At 38.5% G+C, this 15608-nt stretch overlaps 1 protein-coding gene across 8 annotated transcripts in view; it reads left to right on the top strand.

Moving 5' to 3' along the window:
* LRRIQ3 (leucine rich repeats and IQ motif containing 3) overlaps positions 1 to 15608 on the top strand; it is a 209850-nt gene that overhangs the window by 57047 nt on the left and 137195 nt on the right. The gene's annotated exons all lie outside the window — the stretch shown is intronic.

Here is a 15608-nt window from a genome sequence, read left to right on the forward strand (position 1 = left end):
CTAGCGGAGAAGGCAATGGCAACCTACTCCAGTACTCTTGCCTGGAAAATCCCATGGATGGAGGAGCCTGGTAGGCTGCAGCCCATGGGGTCTCTAAGTGGGACATGACTGAAAGACTTCACTTTCACTTTTCACTTTCATGCATTGGAGAAGGAAACGGCAACCCACTCCAGTGTTCTTGCCTGGAGGATCCCAGGGACGGGGGAGCCTGGTGGGCTGCCATCTATGGGGTCACACAGAGTTGGACATGACTGAAGTGACTTAGCAACAAGTCCATACTAGTTCCATGCTCATGGGAGTTAATTCAGGTTTAACCCAAAGTAGCATGAGGTACAAGCTTTTTGTTTTATTTTTGGTTATCAGGTATCATTGGAGAAGGAAATGGCAACCCACTCCACTATTCTTTCCTAGAGAATCCCGTGGACAGAGGAGCCTGGTGGGCTGCTGTCGATGGTGTCGCATAGAGTCAGACACGACTGAAGCGACTTAGCAGCAGCAGCAGCATCAGGTATCATCTATTCTCTACCTCCTGGATTATTATTATGTTTTTTTCTGGTGTAAGACACACCTGCTTAGGGAAGTATTGACACATGGCAGAAGAGTGAGCCAAGTAAACTTGAGAGAAATGGGACTGGGTTCCAAACAAACCAAGCCTGGAACCTTACCCCTGGGTTTTTAAGTTTTGTGAGTCAATAACTTCTCATATGGGCTTCCCAGGTGGCTCAGTGGTAAAGAACCCACCTGTCAATGCAGGAGATGCCAGAGACACAGGTTCCATTCCTGGGATGGGAAGCTACCCTGGAGAAGAAAGTGGCAATTCAATGGTTTGAGTATATATACACAAACTCTTTGTGATTCTGTGGACTGTAGCTCGCCAGGCTCCTCTGTCCATGGGGGTTCTCCAGGTAAGAACACTGGGGTGGGTTGCCATTTCCTTCTCCAGGGGATCTTCCCAACCCAGGGATCGAACCCAGGTCTCCTGCATTGTGGATGGATTAAGTACTACTGAGAAGTAATTGTGAATGGATTCATTACACCTGGGAAGCATATGTGTGTGTGTGTGTGTGTGTGTGTCTGTGTGTCTGTGTGTCTGTGTGTCTGTGTGTGTATACATACATATATGCAGTGCTGCTATTCATGGGGTCGCAAAGAGTGGGACACGACTGAGCAACTGAACTGAACTGATATGCAGTATTTTCAATTCTCCCCAGAAGTCTCTAAGCAAAATAGAAATGTGTGTATGTATGTTTTTCTGAACATATATATATGTTTCAGAATGTGACATAGAGCAGGGGTCTGCAAAATATAGGCTATAGGTAAAATCTAGTATGACCTGTAAGCCAAGAAGAATTTTTTTTAGAAGAGTTGTGAATAAAATGTGAAGAGTTCCAGAAAAACATCTACTTCTGCATCATTGACTATACTAGTCTTTGATTGTATGGATTACAACAAACTGTGGAAAATTCTTCAAGAGATGGGAATACCAGACCACCTTACCTGCCTCCTGAGAAATCTGTATGCGGGTCAAGAAGCAACAGTTAGAACCAATGGACTGGTTCCAAATTGGGAAAGGAGTACATCAAGGCTGTATATTGTCACCTAGCTTATTTAACTTCTCTGCAGAATACATCAGGTGAAATTCTGGATTGGATGAAGCACAAGCTGAAATCAAGATTGCCGGGAGAAATATCAATGATCACAGACATACAGATGACACCAGAAAGCAAAGAGGAACTAAAGAGCCACTTGATGAAACTGAAAGAGGAGAGTGAAAAAGCTGGCTTAAAACTCAACATTCAAAAACTAAGATCATGGCATCACTTCATGGAAAATAGATGAGGAAACAATGGGAAGAGTTGAAGATTTTATTTTCTTGGGCTCCAAAATTACTGTAGATGGTGACTGCAGCCATGAAATTAAAAAGAAGCTTGCTCCTTGGAAGAAAAGTTATCACAAACCTAGAGAGCATATTAAAAACTAGAGACATTTTGCCAACAAAGGTCCATCTAGTCAAAGCTTTGGTTTTTCCAGTAGTCATGTATGGGTGTGAGAGTTGGGCCATAAAACAAGCTGAGTGCTGAAGAATTGATTCTTTTTAACTGTGGTGTAGGAGAAGACTCTTTAAGAATGCCTTGGACTGCAAGGAGATCAAGCCAGTCAATCCTAAAGGAAATCAGTCCTGAATATTCATTGAAAGGAGAATGCTGAAGCTTAAGCTCCAATACTTTGGCCACCTGATGCGAAGAACTGACTCATTGGAAAAGACTCTGATGCTGAGAAAGATTGAAGGCAGGAGAAGGGGATGACAGAGGATGAGATGGTTATATGGCATCACCGACTCAATGGACATCAGTTTGAGCAAGCTCCAGGAGTTGGTAATGGACAGTGAATCCTGATGTGCTGCAGTCCATGGGGTCACAAGGAGTCAGAGACAACTGAGTGAATGAACTGAACTGAACTGAGGTGCCTGGCGGGCTACAGTCCATTGGATTGCAAAGAATTGGACATGACTTAAATCACCAGGGAAGCCTCTCTGAAATAGATATTAAAAGCCTATAGGTCACAAATACAAATCTGAGTGTAAGAGTAGCTTAAGTGCCATGTTCCTCAGGTGATTTGTTTTGAATTATATATTTTTAAAGGATGCTTGTTTCTCGAATGTTCACACACACTTGTTAATAAGAGTCAGAAATGTACACATGGAAGTGACAAATTGATTCAAGGGATTAGATCTAATAGAGTTCCTGAAGAATTGTGGGTGGAGGTTTGTAACATTGTATAGGAGGCAGTGATAAAACAATCCCCAATTTAAGTCTGAATTTTGCAATTAGGAGTTCATGATCCTAGCTACAGTCAGCTCCTTGTCTTGTTTTTGCTGACTGTACAGAGCTTATCCATCTTTGAATGCAAAGAATATAATCAATCTGATTTCAGTATTGACCATCTGGTGATATCGATGTGTAGAAGTCATTTCTTGTGTTGTTGGAAGAGTGTGTTTGCTATGACCAGTGTGTCCTCTTCGGAAACCTCTGTTAGGCATTCCCCTGCTTCATTTTGTACTCCAAGGCCAAACTTGCCTGTTACTCCAGGTATCTCTTGACTTCCTATATTTGCATTCCAGTACCCTGCAATGAAAAGGATATCTTTTTTGGATGTTAGTTCTAGAAGGTCTTGTAGGTCTTTTAGAACTGTTCAACTTCAGTTTCTTGAGCGTTACTGGTTCATACAAAGGGGATTCTTCTATGAGAGCTTGAATCATCAGGGCATGCACCAAGGTCACACTGTCTTATTACGTCTCTTGCATCTGTTGATTGATGTGCTAGGGCAAGGTGTTAAACACAACCAGTCTCATTACCATTAAGCATTTCTTTTGGGTGCACTGGGCATAGATCAATTTTGGTTTTGGAAAGTCAGAGAATACTTTCAGTAGGAGATCATGCCTAAACTGAAGCTTTAATAATTTTGGAGGGATAAGTGAATTTCCTTATTTCACTTAGTAGAACAACTAAGAACTTGAGAATAAGTATTTTTAATAGACTAGAATGAGAATACTTTTGAGGAGAAAGTGAAAGTGAAAGTGAAGTTGCTCAGTCGTGTCCGACCCTTTGCGACCCCATGGACTGCAGCCTGCCAGGCTCCTCTGTCCATGGGATTTCCCAGGCAACAATACTGGAGTGGGCTGCCATTTCCTTCTCCAGAGGATCTTCCCAACCCAGGGATCAAACCCAGGTCTCCCGCATTGTAGGCAGATGCTTTTACCATCTGAGAAAGTATTCATTCTTAATTTACTCTCTCTAAGATTAAATGATAAAACTGCTTTTGAGTTTATATATTGCCTGTCTTTGATAATGAAAACAGTAAGGGACTAGGCAAATCTTTCACAAAGCAAGAAAATGTACCCAGAATTTTCCAAAATAACTTACTGTTGTTTATTTAAGACAAGAAATGACTGAGGAAAAATTTTCTGAGCTCAAGGACATATCAATAGAAAACTCTAAAACTGAAAAGCAAAATAAGACTGAAAAAAGTCACAACAGATTATATAAGAACTGTGAGACAACTACAAAGGATATAGCACACACAGTAAGAATTCCAGAAGAAGAAGGAATGAAAAAGAAAAAAAAAAAAGTAATAGTTCAACAAGAAGAATGGAAAATTTTCACCCAATTATTGTCAGACACCAAATTGTGATCCCAGAACATCAGAGGGACACCAAGCAAGATAAACACTAAAAACCTCCCCTTAGGTATATCATATTCAAACACAGAAAAATCAAAAGAAATTAAAAAAATCCATTAAAAAGTCAGAACTTAAATATACCTTAATATAGAGATGCAAAGATAAAACTGACTTTTCCTAGGAAATCCCGCTATAAAGAAGAGGGGGGAGTGAAAAATTCAAAGTACCAGCAACAAAATAACAACCTAGGAAAAAATTCAACCTAGAATTTTAGTCATTGAAGAATTATCCTTATTAAGTAAAGGAAAATAAAAACTTTCTCAGATAAACAGCTGGGAGAGGGGCTTCCCTGGTGGTCCAGTGGCTAAGACTTCATGATCCTAATGCAGGGGGCTGTGGTTCAATCCCTGGTCAGGGAACTAGATCCCAACTAGTTCCCTGGAACAACTAAGATCTGGTGCAACCAAATAAACATTTAAAAATAAAACATAAATAAATAAAAAACAACTGGGAGAATTTGTTGCCAGTACAGTTGAATGGCAAGAAATGTTAAGAGGAGTTTTTAAGAGAGAAATAAATGATTTAGATCAGAAACAAATCTACATAGAAAAAGAAGAACACTTGGAAAGGTATAAGTGAAAGTATACTTTTTAAAAAATTGAGAAATCATTGATTTGCAATATTATATAGGTTTCAGGTAAAAAAACATATTGATTCACAGTTTTTAAAAATTATACTTCATTAATAGTTAGCATAAAGTGTAGATTAAGATTTACTGAGCATGGCCCCACCCATCATAGAAGACCCAGATTCCCCCACAGACAGTCTGTCTCATCAGGATACTTCACAAGCTTCTATCCTATCCATCAGAGGGCAGACAGAATGGAAATCACAAAATAGAAAACTAACCAAATTGATCACTTGGATCACAGACTTGTCTAATTCAATGAAACTTTGAGCCATGCCATGTAGGGCCACCCAAGATGGATGTGTCATGGTGGAGAGTTCTGACAAAATGTAGTCCACTGGAGAAGAGAATGACAAACCACTTCAGTATTCCTGCCTTGAGAATGCCATGAGCAGTATGAAAAGGCAAAAAGATATGACACTGAAAGATGAACTCCCCACTTCGGTAGGTACCCAAGATGCTACTGGAGAAGAGTGGAAAAAAACAAAAAAAAAACTCCAGAAAGAATGAAGAGGCTGAGCCAAAGCGAAAATAACACCCAGTTGTGCATGTGACTAGTGATAGAAGTATAGTCCAATGCTGTAAAGAACAGTATTGCATAGGAACCTGGAATGTTAGGTCCATGAATCAGAGTAAATTAGAAGTGGTCAAGCAGGTGATCTCAAGAGTGAACATTGACATTTTAAAATCAGTTAACTAAACTGGACTGGCATGGGTGAATTTGACTCAGATGACCATTATATCTACTACTGTGGGAAAGAATCCCTTAGAAGAAATGGAGTAACCCTCCTATTCAACAAAAGAGTCCTAAATGCAGTACTTAGATGCAGTCTCAAAAACAACATAATGATCTATGTTTGTTTCCGGGAAACCATTCAATATCACAGTAATCCAAGTCTATGCCACAACCAGTAGTGCTGAAGAAGCAGAAGTTGAATGGTTCTAAAAGACTTACAAGACCTTCTGGAACTAACACCCAAAAAAGATATCCTTTTCATTGCAGGGTACTGGAATGCAAATGTAGGAAGTCAAGAGATACCTGGAGTAACTGGCAAATTTGGCCTTGGTGTACAAAATGAAGCAGGGGAATGCCTAACAGAGGTTTCTGAAGAGAACACACTGGTCATAGCAAACACACTCTTCCAACAACACAAGAAATGACTTCTATACATCGATATCACCAGATGGTCAATACTGAAATCAGATTGATTATATTCTTTGTATTCAAAGATGAAGAAGCTCTATACAGTCAGCAAAAAAAAGACCAGGAGCTGACTGTAGCTTGGATCAGGAACTCCTTATTGCAAAATTCAGACTTAAATTTAAGAAAGTAGGGAAAACCACTAGACCATTCAGGTATGACCCAAATCAAATCCCTTGCGATTATGCAATGGAAGTGACAAATTGATTCAAGGGATTAGATCTGTTAGAGTTCCTGAAGAACTGTGGATGGAGGTTTGTAACATTGTATAGGAGGCAGTGATAAAACAATCCCCAAGAAGAAGAAATGCGTAAAGGAAAAATGGTTGCCTGAGGGGGCCTTACAAATAGCTGAAAAAAGAAGAGAAGTGAAAGGCAAAGGAGAAAAGAAAGATATATCCATCTAAATGCAGAGTTCCAAAGAATAGGAAGGAGAGATAAGAAAGCCTTCCTAAGTAAGCAGTGCAAAGAAATAGAGAAAAACAATCGAATGGAGAAGACCAGAGATCTCTTCAAGAAAATTAGAAATACCAAGGGAATATTTCATGCAAAGATGGGCACAATAAAGGACAGAGATGGTATGAGCCTAACAGAAACAGAAGATATGAAGAAGAGCTAGCAGGAATACACAGAAAAACTATAGAAAAAAGATCTTCATGACCCAGATAATCATGATGGTGTGATCACTCATCTAGAGCCAGACATCCTGGTGTGAGAAATCAAGTGGGCCTTAGGAAGCATCACTACGAACAAAGCTAGTGCAAGTGATGTAATTCCAGCTGAGCTATTTAAAATCTTAAAAGATGATGCTGTGAAAGTGGTGCACCAAATATGCCAGCAAATTTGGAAAACTCAGCAGTGGCCACAGGACTGGAAAAGGTCATTTTTCATTCCAATCCCAAAGAAAGGCAAACTACTGCACCATTGCTATCTTCTCCCAGACTAGCAAAGTACTGCTCAAAATTCTCCAAGCTAGACTTCAACAGTACATGAACCGAGAACCTCCAGATGTTCAAGCTGGTTTTAGAAAAGGCAGAGGAACCAGAGAACAAATTGCCAACATCCGTTGGATCAGAGAAAAAGCAAGAGAATTACAGGAAAAAAAAAAAAGCCTATTTCTGCTTATTGACAATGTTAAAGCCTTTGACTGAGTGGATCACAGAAAACTGTGGGAAATTCTTCAGTAGATGGGAATACCAGACCACCTTACCTGCATCCTGAGAAATGTGTATGCAGGTCAAGAAACAACAGTTAGAAATGGGCATGGAACAACAGACTGGTTCCATATTGGGTAAGGAGTACATCAAGGCTGTATATTGTCACCCTGCTTATTTAGCTTATATGCAGAATAAATCATGAGAAATATTGGACTGGATGAAGCACAAGCTGGAACCAAGATTAACGGGACAAATATCAATAATCTCAGATATGCAGATGATACCACCCTTATGGCAGAAAGTGAAGAGGACTAAAGAGCCACTTGATGAAGGTGGAAGAAGAGAGTTAAAAAACTGGCTTAAAACTCAACATTCTCAACATTCAAAAAACTTAGATCATAGTATCCAGTCCCATCTCTTCATGGCAAATAGATGAGGAAACAGTGCAAACAGTGACACACTTTATTTTCTTGGGCTCCAAAATTACTTCACATGGTGACTGCAGCCATGAAATTAAAAGACGCTCCTTGGAGGAAAAGTTATGAACAACCTAGACAGCATATTAAAAAAAAGAGGCATTACTTACCAAGAAAGGTCCATATAGTCAAAGCTATGGTTTTTCCAGTGGTCATCTATGGATGTGACAGTTGGTCTATAAAGAAAGCTGAGGGCCGAAGAACTGATGCTTTTGAACTGTGGTGTTGGAGAAGACTTTTGAGAGACCTTTGGAGAGCAAGGAGATCAAACCAGTCAGTTTTAAAGGAAATCAGTCCTGAATATTTATTGGAAGTTTGGATGATGAAGATGAAGCTCCAGTACTTAAGACCATCTGATGCAAAGAACTGACTCACTGGAAAAGACCCTAATGCTGGGAAAGGTTGAAGGTAGGAGGGGAAGAGGATGACAGAGGATGAGATGTTTGGATGACATCACTGACTTGATGGGCATGAGTTTGACCAATTCTGGGAGTTGGTGATGGACATGGAAGCCTGGCATGCTGCAGTTCATGGGGTCGCAGGCCTGGACACGACTGAGCGACTGAACTGAAAGTATGGGCTATATTCCCTGTATTATAAAATATATCCTTGTTGCTTATTTATTCTATACATATTATTTTATACCTCTTCACCCCCTACTTCTGTCTCCCCCCAACTTTCCTGTTCTCCCCAATAACCACTAGTATGTTCTCTCTATCTGTTAGTCTGTTTCTTTTTTGTTATGTTCATTCATTAGTTTATTTTTTAGATCACTGATGTGAATGATATCATATGGCATTTTTTTCTCTGTCCAATTTATTTCCCTAAGCATAATATCCTCCAAGTCCATCTGTGTTGCTACAGTGGCAAAATTTTATTCTTTCCTAAGTTTTTTATGGTAGTTTAATTTTTAGGTTTTTTTTTTTTTTTTTTTTGAGTAATAGCCATACAATTTCCCACTGTAGATGTACTAATATAAATTCCCAACAACAGTGTAGAAGCATTCTTTTTTTCTTTCCATCCTTGCCAGTATTTGTTATCACTGGTCTTTTTGGTGCTAGCCATTCTGGCTCAGATAGTAAAGCATCTGTCTACAATGTGGGAGACCTGGGTTCAATCCCTGGGTTAGAAAGATCTCCTGGAGAAGGAGATGGCAACTCACTCCAGTATTCTTGCCTGGAAAATCCCATGGATGGAGGAGCCTGGTAGGCTACAGTCCATGGGGTCGGACACAACTGAGTGACTTCACTCACTCACGTTCCATATGAAACGATATGTCACTGTGGTTTTGATTTGCACTTCTCTGGTGATTAATGGTGTTATGCATCTTTTCATATGCCAGTTGGCCATCTGTATGTCTTCTCTGGAAAAATATCTATGCAGCCCTTCTGTCCATTCTTAATTGGGTTGTTTGATTCTTGATATTAAGTTGTAGGAGCTGTTTATATATTTTGCACTAACCTCTTAAGAGGGACGTTTATAGCAATACAAGCTTACTTCAGGTAATAAAAAAAAAATCTCAAGTAACAACCTGACCTTACACCTAAAGGAAATGGGAAAAGTAGAACAGTGAAACCTTCAGTTAGTAGAAGGAAAGAAAGCATAAAGATCAGAGCAGAAACAAATAAAACTGTGACAAAAACAATTAAAAATTCAAAGAAACTAAAGAGCTGATTCTTTGAAAAGATAAATAAAATTGATCAACTTTTAGCCAGACTCATCAAGAAAAAGAGAGAGGGCCAAAACTGATAAAATCAGAAGTTAAATGAAGTTAAAACCAACCCTGTGTGTATTTGTCCGCTTAGTGGCTCAGTCACGTCCAACTCTTGCGACCCTATGGACTGTAGCCTACCAGGCTCCTCTGTCCATGGGATTCTCTAAGCAATAATACTGGAGTAGGTTGCCATTTCCTACTCTGGGGATCTTCACAACCCAGGGATCAAGCCCAAGTCTCTAGCATGATCTGCATTGGCAGGAGGATTGTTTTCCACTGAGCTACCTGGGAAGCTGAAAATTCAGAAATACAAAGAATCATAGGAGAATACTACAAGCAACTATATGCCAACAAATGTAGAGGAAACGTACAAATTCTTATAAAGGTACAACCTCCCAAGGCTGAATCAGAAATAAATAGAAAATATGAACAGACCACTTACAAATGAGAAGCAAATGAATCAATTATTTTAGTGGGAAAATCAACTCTGGTTATCAGAAGTAAATCTAGCAGGCAGAAAATCAGATAAAATATAGTTGACCTCAAAATCATCAATCAACAGAATAAAAAGGATGCTTATGCAACACAGCAACAGAATACAGATTCATCTCAAGCTTACATGGAACATTCACCCAAATAGACCACATTCTGGGCCATGAAACACAACTTTAAAAGGATAGAAAACACAGTGTGTGCTCTCAGAGACAGTGGAATGAAGCAAGACATCAGAAACAGAAATTTAGCTGGAAAATTTCAATTTGCTTGGAGAGTTAAAACTTCTAGCACTTCCAAATAAAACATGAGTTGAAGAGCTCTCAAGAGAAATTTTAAAACATTTTGGCCTAAATGAAAATTAAATCAAGACTGTTCAAAATTTGTGGGTGCAGAGAAAGTAGTGTGTAGAGGAACATTTATAGGAATAAATGCATGTATTAGAAAGGAAGAAATGTCTAAAAACAGTTATGTAAGCTTCAACTTTAGGCAGTTAGGAAAGGAGAACAAATTAAGGTACACAGAAACATAATAATTAGAGCAGAAATCAATGAAATTGAAAAATAGCGTACTCTTGCCATATGATCCTTGCCATATACTTCTTGGTATTTACCTAAAGCAGTTGTAAATGTATGCCTACACAAAAACCTATCCATGATTGTTTATATCAATTTTATTTGTAATGGCAAAACTTTGGAAGCAACCAAAACATCCTTTAGTAGGTGAATGGGTGAATAAATAAAATGATGGATCCAGATGATAGAATCATTTTAGTGATAAAAAAATGAGCTATGAAACCATAAATGAGATGGAGGAAATTTAAATGTGTATTACCAACTGAAAGAATTGAAAAGGCTACATACTTTGTGATTCAAACTATTTGACATTTTGGAAAATGCAAGACTCATGATAATACAAAAATCAGTGCTTGCCATAGGCAGAGAACAGAGGATTTTTAGGGCAGTGAAATAGTCAATATCATATATAATGATGATTACTTGTCATTGTACATCTGTGCAAATCCACACAATGTACACTGCTGACATTCAACACTGATATAAACTATGGTCTTTGAGTGGTAGTAATGTATCAATGTGTATTCATCAATTGTAATGTACCATTCTAGTTGGGGATGTTAATCATGAGGGAGGCTATACATGTATGGGAAAAAAGGATATATAAGAATTCTCTCTACCTTCCTCTCAGTTTTGCTATGAATCTATTACTGGTCTAAAATGTAAAATCCATTAAAAATTTTTTTAAATTAACACAAAAATTTGCACACAGTGGGTGTCACCAAAGATGTTGGTTTAAGGGATTACATGAATAGCAGGCAAACCTTACGCAGTCCTCCCCTCTACTCTGCTTTTCCCTTCTCTTGCTTCCTTTCTTGGCAAGTTGAAGTTAACTTCTACCTGTTTAATAGCAATCACAATTTCTTACTTGTTAAGATTTTACATGTATATTTTTATACTTTATCAAAGTTGTTGATTATATGAAATCTGCAGTAGCAAATAATATGCAGACTATTGTGTCTTGTTGAGTTTTTTGTTGTTTAATTAAAATGTTAAAAATCAAATATGAATGAATAGGAATTTTAAATAAAGGATAGTTTTTAATTTTTGACCACTTTTTTTCTATAATTATGCTAGATGTATAGTCTATTAAATAGGTTATAGGTTATTTTTGTGCTGATAGTTGTGAAGACATTCCTGGCCTGTAAGATAATTGTGAAGATCTTCCTGGCCCATAAGAGCTGAAAACCAAAGAAATTATAGATGAAAGAAAGTCATAAATTTATAGCATTTTAGAAATACTTGAGATTTTTTAACAATAACTGGAAAACAATAAACTTAATTTAGTACTTAAAACTAAGGTAAATAAGGATCCAGGGTAAAATCTGGAAAACAAGACTAAAATTTTCCTGTTGTAATTGTTCATGGTTTGAGTTTCAGTATGAGAATGAACTGAAATGTCCCCCCTTCAGCCTTCACTTCTGCTTGAGAGAGGAAACAATAAATAGGATGAGAGAATTTTTTATTCACAATGAAGAAAAATAAAGACTAAGAAAGGCTTCCCAATGTGCCTCTTAGAAAATGACTAGAATAACCAAAGTAAAAACAAAAATTATGAGTGGTGAGCGAAGATCGATAGAACTCATTAGTTCTCAAAATAAGGAAAAGTGCCAAACAACCAAAAATCCTGAGGAATTTTTGCCATTTCTAATATATATTGAGTTAGATCTATGTATTCTTCCTGGATGCCTGTGGAATTCTTTATTTTTGTAATTGCTGGTAAGCTGGGGGTGAGAAGTGACCTGACCTAGACATTGAGAGACCTGGTATGCCCATTCTGTAGCTCTTGGCCCTTGAGTGAGTAAGTTTCCTCTGAGGCTCAATATATAGGGACAGTAATGTTTGTGAGCACAGACTGAGGTAATACCTGTTAGGTGCTCAGAATTGATTGGCACATAGGCAGTGCTTTCCGGATGTTAGTTATTAGAAGAAGTATTATGATTCCATAGTTTGTTACTATTTTGTATCTAAATCACTATCTTTCTGATAATGGAATCAGCAAGGGAGTTGGATCCTCTAATTTTAAAAAATAATCTTTCCGATTACTTCTAAGGTAATCTTGCTAAAGCAAATGACTTCACACTGGCAACCTCTGTATTACAGAGGATTTTCCATTCCTTTTATAAAAAAAGAAGAATCTGTCACTGTCTGGCATGCTGGCAAAACTCCCCCTGGAATCATAAAAATATATTGAAAAATGTTCCCCCCATTATTTTCTGAAAGAGTGGAAGAGTTTGTGAAGGATTTTATTTTTTCCTTAAATGTTTGGTAGAATTCACCAATAAAGTCATCTTGGCCTGGGCTTTCCTTTATGAGCATATTTTAAATTATTAATTCAGTGAGTTTTTTTTTTTTTTTGCTTGTTAAAAGTCTGTTTAGGTTTCCTGCTTCTTATTAAGTTAGTTTTGGAAATTTGTATCTTTGGGGGAATTTTTCCATTTCATTCAAAATGCCTACTTGTTTGACCCAATGCTGTTCTTACGTGCTTGGTGTGGGTCAGGACCCCGGCTATGGAGGTCTGGCCTGGGCAGGAACCTGGATGACTTCAAGGCACTGTTTGTGTGAGCACCAGGAGTGGTTGCCCCTGCGCTGCTCAGTTGCTGCTTTGGGTCTGAGCCTTTGTCCTTTGTTGCTCTGCCACAGTGTGGAGGTATATCATGTCCCTTAGCCCAGTGTGGAGGTGTATCATAAGTGACTACCCTTCTTAGGTTGAAATGCAGGCCAGGGTGGTTGTGAGAAACCAGCCAACCACCCTGCAATCTTACTTCTCCCTCTCTGCCCTGTGTCGGGATCAAGTGAGTTTGTGCATGCTTCTTACAAGCAGGCTTTCCCAGTCCTGCTGTTAGTCCCACTAGCCCTGGAACCAGTGAAGTGGGCTCACCTTCTCAGTGTCAGACTCCAAGGCTGGGTGCTCAGTGTGTGATTTGAACAGCTCACTCCCCAGGGAGGGTCTCCACCTGTGTAACATCTTTTTTCCTCTGAGTCTCCCTCCCAGGGGCACAGGTCCTAACCTGATCCCATCTCTTCCCTTCCTACCTGATTCTGTGTGAATTTTCTCACAGATTTGGTCATGCAGGAGTATTTCATCAAGTCTCTGATTACTTTTCTGGATTGTTCCACATGTAGATGTATTTTTGATGTGTTTTCATAGGGGGAGGTGAGTTCCATGTCCTCCTGTTCCACCATCTTGATCTTCTCTGAACTTAAAGCCATGCTTCTGCTCAAAACTCTGCAGTGACTATCCATTTCAGTGACCTTCTTCACATTCTTCAAACATGTCAAATGTGTTCTGGCCTCCTTAAGCATACTTTTGCCTTTTGTATTTTCTTGTTTGCTTTACTCGAATGTTTTTCTAATATTCTTACTGTATCTTATGTCCTCGTACCAATACTATCTAAGTTCAGCCTATGTAAAAAGCAATTCACTTGTTATATATTTAGTCTTCGGTTTATCTGTTATTTAATTTTACTTATCAGAGAATGTCAGCTTCATGGTATTACAGACTTCTGTTTAGAGAGCAGTTACTGGTCATTTTCAAGATACTAATTTTTTCTTGAAAATCCATTGTTTTCTTTTTCTTTTAGTAGTTAAGTACCTACTAGATATTTATTAACCAATTTTACTTACAGCTAAGTGTGTTCATCTGACCATATTTTTGTTAGATTTGTAAGTGAACAGAGTTAATGGCTGCAATTGTTGCTTCAAATACTTAAATGGTAATTTCCCATGGACTGAAATGCATTAGTCATGTGGGTCAATTACAGTGTCTTTGCACATGGCTTCCCTGGTGGTTCAGTGATGAAGAATCTGCCTGCAATGCAGGAGACCTGGGTTTCATCCCTGGATTGGGAAGATCCCCTGGAGAATGGAATTGTCTACCCACTCCAGCATTCTTTCCTGGAGAATACCATGGACAGAGGAGCTTGGCAGACTAGAGTCCATGGGATCATAAAGAGTCGCTCATGACTGAGAGACTCACACTTAAGCATGATGAGGAAAGATGGAATTATTTTATTGAGCAGCACTGCTCAACCAGTGTAGACTGCATGCAAGCAAAGTAGACTTCTGTCTTAGTTGAATCGTTGTAAGTTTTATTCTTTTAATGTATTTCACCCTAACTGTGGTGCTGGAGACGACTCTTGTGAGTCCCTTGGACTACAAGGAGATCCAACCAGTCCATCCTAAAGGAGACCAGTCCTGGGTGTTCATTGGAAGGACTGATGCTGAGGCTGAAACTCCAATACTTTGGCCACCTCATGCGAAGAGTTGACTCACTGGAAAGACCCTGATGTCTGGAGGGATTGGGGGCAGGAGGAGAAGGGGACGACAGAGGATGAGATGGCTGGATGGCATCACCAACTCGATGCACATGAGTCTGAGTGAACTCCGGGAGTTGGTGATGGACAGGGAGGCCTGGCGTGCTGCGATTCATGGGGTTGCAAAGAGTTGGACACGACTTAGTGACTGAACTGAAGTGAACTGAAGTGAACTAAAGTTTTATTCTTTTAATGTATTTCACCCTAATTTTTAGATCATCAGTGAAAATATTTAAGTGAAGGAATAAATTGATAGAGCCCACTTACAAAATTTCAGAAATTGAAAAATTGCTTTCCTTGGTTAATTTTTTCTTTAGCTGTTTAATAGTAATGGTAGCAGTAAGCTTCCTACCTGTTTCATCATTTTAGTTCAAATGATTTTGCTCTTTAATCACATATAATAAATATTACCAGTTTTTGGTGATCTGTCTATATGATATTGAAGTAGCTTATTTTGATATCCTCTCTTAGAAAATTCTGAATAATGATTGGTTACTGAATTTTATCTTGTGCCTTTCTGCATCCATTTATATGTTTTTACGTTTTCTCTCTATTATTTGTGTAATGAGCTTTGTAATACTTAATCATAGTGTTCTTATTATTCTTTGCTTACATTGCTGGATTCTTTTTACTCATGTTTAGAATTTTTGCATCTGTTCTCAAAGATTAGATTGGGTATGATTTTCTTCTTATTGCCTCATTGGACTGATCAGGGCTTTGAGTACAATGCTGAATATGTTGAATAGGTTGGGTGAGAGATGTTATCCCTTGTTTTTGATCTTATAGAGCTAATGTTTAGTATTTTATTATT

Source organism: Bos indicus, chromosome 3 (assembly GCF_029378745.1).
Source record: "Bos indicus isolate NIAB-ARS_2022 breed Sahiwal x Tharparkar chromosome 3, NIAB-ARS_B.indTharparkar_mat_pri_1.0, whole genome shotgun sequence".
Classification (NCBI taxonomy): Eukaryota; Metazoa; Chordata; class Mammalia; order Artiodactyla; family Bovidae; genus Bos; species Bos indicus.